Consider the following 3,014-nt stretch of genomic DNA (forward strand, 5'->3'; position numbering starts at 1 on the left):
TTGAAGCGGGTATTTTCAGATTATGTTTTAACGTGAAGTGAAATGCACGGATTAGATCAGAGAACAGTGCGCGTCGCGTTGTAACGGTCACATGTGGCCGTTAGGCAAAGTCAAGGGGTATACGTAACAAACGAAGCTGGTGCAATTTGTGGTAGCAAGTAAAGCAGCTGGCAAGAGGCAAGAGGTAGCGGGCGATGAAACCACAAGGCCACAACCCTCTGATTTCCGGTCAGATGTGCTCAGTCAATGGCTGTGCGTGTCTTCTGAACAAGGCCCTGGATAGTTGGTGTGTTGGCGATGTCGGCATGGTGTAATTGGTAGTACACTTCACCAGCAATCAGAGAGGTATGGGTTCGAGTCTCGCTACCGACACTTCGCTGACCCTTTACCGATTGCAGCTTTTGTAGGGATATTGGTCTTTTAACAACACGATGATTGCGTAATTTTTAATTTCTACGTTATTTTAGTATAATCGTCTGATTTTTAACTAGTCACAATTCTACCATGGTTTTGGCGTATTATACCTTGAGTTGCTTTTGCGCTAATAAAATTCAATCATCATCGTCATTTACCGATTGCCTTACTTTCTATCTTGAGCTGCTTGCATGTTGACGAGGGCTGTGTTTGCGTAGTCTTAGTTCTTCTCTAGCCTCATCCATCTGCGTAACTATCATGTTATTTGTGGTTCGCCCTTAATTTGATGAAGGCATTTCACGGTTCTTTTTTTTTTTTTTTTTTCACTACAGAGGCAGGAATTCTCTTGGCCCCACCGTAATACCTTCATCTTCGTCGCTATGTTGGTGGACACTTTTATGTTTTGTATTGTGCGGTGACTATGTAATTCTTATTGCAGTGCATGCAGTGTATTATGGGTAATCAAAATAAAGAATATGCGTGTTATTTTAACCGTTGTGTTCCTGTTGCCCTCGGCATAACACCCTTACTGAAGGGTGTTGTCTTGCTTGTGGGTGTAAACGTACACCAAAAAGGGAGTCGGTCAGGGTACGGCTAGATTACACCAAAAGAGGTGTTCAGAGAACACCCTTTCTGAGGGGTGTAGTATTGCCAGATGGTGTGCATATACACCAAAAAGGGAGTCAGGGTATCGTCAAATTACACCTAAAAAGGAGTTATATTTTTTAGAGTGTAAGCTTTCGAGCCACGTTAAATATCACCTCATTGTTCTCTTTTAATATCGTTATTGGTGTCACTTGTAAAGCTGTGTGCAGGGCAGGGAGAGGTCGAAGCAAAAATGCATGTACTATCACGAAAATAAAGCAACGTGACAAAACATACCGAACAGTATGAACTCTTGAAAGTTCCGGTGTGTCCTTTCTTGTCCAGCATAGAACTCTCATAATAACTAGAAACCAAGCCAGCGAAGGGGGGCATCTCAACATGTGATCCACCATGATCGATACGGTACACTCTTAAATTTATAACACCCTTTAGGGTGTAATCCGGGTGTAACTGGGGTGTAAACTAATTTTTACTCCCAAATTACACCAGCTCGAAGAAACATGCTGGGATGAGGGGTGTTAAATGGGTGTAGTAATAACGTAACACCTTATTTACAACGTCCACTGAGCTCGGGTGTAAAAGAGGCGTAAAATGGGTGTACCGGGCATAGAGCTTTTACATGAACTGTATTTCTTTTGAAAGCACAATGATATGCTTCATGTTGCCTACAGATGCATACAATAGGGCACCTCAGCAGAAATGTTGAGTCTATACTCTAAATCCTGTGACGAACATGTGCCGGTTAAAAAAGTTCCCTCAGAAAGTACAGCCGGTACACAGCCGTAACCGTCTGAAAGCAGCCGTAGCAGCTATCAAATAGCAAGCTCAACGATCCCTATCGACAAATATGTGTGCCCCGCTGAATAATATGTGTGCCTCCTGAGCCGTATATTCGTGTGCTTGTCGAATAATCCGTGTGCCGGCTGAATATGTGTGCCTTCGCTGGAGCGTACTACGTTGTTCCGCGCTCCGCCCGTGAGGAGTGACGTGGCACCGCGTATTCTACCGCAGTGCATTCGTCGCTACGTTCGTGCCTGTTATGTGCGCTGCAACCTCGCCTTTGAAAAGACGACAACCATGCTTTCTAATTACAAGTTTAATGTTTGCTTAAGGTAAGTCAACCTGGCTGCGATGCAACGTACGACGCCTGCGTTTTACTTGTGTTTAACAATCGTTCTGTTGCAGACGATGGACATATTGCAAATGGCGGCAGGAGTGGATCGGCTACATCGGTGAAGCGACGATTTATATTACAAGAGAGGCTAATTGTATTCTTTCGTTACAGGTGAACGTGGAACTGTATCGACTGCAAGGACGTGGGTTACAAGAAGCTGTAATATTCTAGCATTAACGTTTGAACAATACCAGCGTGATGTTCACTTCGGTTTCTTTACAGGTAGTGTCCTGTCTCAACGGTCACGCATATGCGTGCAAAACTGCAACTGCTTCTCACATCGAAGAGGGGTCTGGTGCCACATGCTCGGACAATTATTCGTCGGCCATTTCGTTTGGGGAACTGTCGTGTTCGTCACTAAGGATGGCCTTGGTTGAGCTGCCAGCCTGGTGCATCGGAGGGGTTGTGTCCATGCAACGTGTGCTTCATATGTGTGTGTTGGGATTAGTGAACCGTGTATGCTTTCCATTGTGCCAACGATGATGTACTGGATGAAATTTAAAGGTATGTGCACGCCAATAAAATTTGGTGTTTCAAGTTCAATGTCCTTGGTGGATTTTTTCCCCTATTTTCTTCTTCTTTTTTCTTTTTTTTCCCCGAAGCCTGGAGATCATTTTCTGTTAGAGAACTTGAAAGGCATAATGTGTCTCGCGTATTAGTTGGTACAAGTATTCCTTCATTACGGCCGGTACACTGTGGCTCCCGACGTCAGCAGCGATGTCGTACCAGTTGTCTCAGGGGGCACAGGGCACCTACAGCTTTCGCAGGCTTCCTCTTGAGGTCATCTGGTGCACTTTTTGTGAAATGTACCAGTTGATCA

At 44.6% G+C, this 3,014-nt stretch overlaps 1 long non-coding RNA gene across 1 annotated transcript; it reads left to right on the forward strand.

Annotated features, from left to right (window-relative positions):
• The first annotated feature begins 1,881 nt into the window (after nt 1-1,881).
• On the forward strand, nt 1,882-2,585 carry LOC135383794 (uncharacterized). The gene is made up of 3 exons (XR_010420070.1): nt 1,882-2,132; nt 2,206-2,336; nt 2,417-2,585. It is a non-coding gene; the product is annotated as an uncharacterized LOC135383794 (long non-coding RNA).
• Nucleotides 2,586-3,014: the final 429 nt, after the last annotated feature.

This window comes from Ornithodoros turicata, chromosome 2 (assembly GCF_037126465.1).
Source record: "Ornithodoros turicata isolate Travis chromosome 2, ASM3712646v1, whole genome shotgun sequence".
NCBI lineage: Eukaryota > Metazoa > Arthropoda > Arachnida > Ixodida > Argasidae > Ornithodoros > Ornithodoros turicata.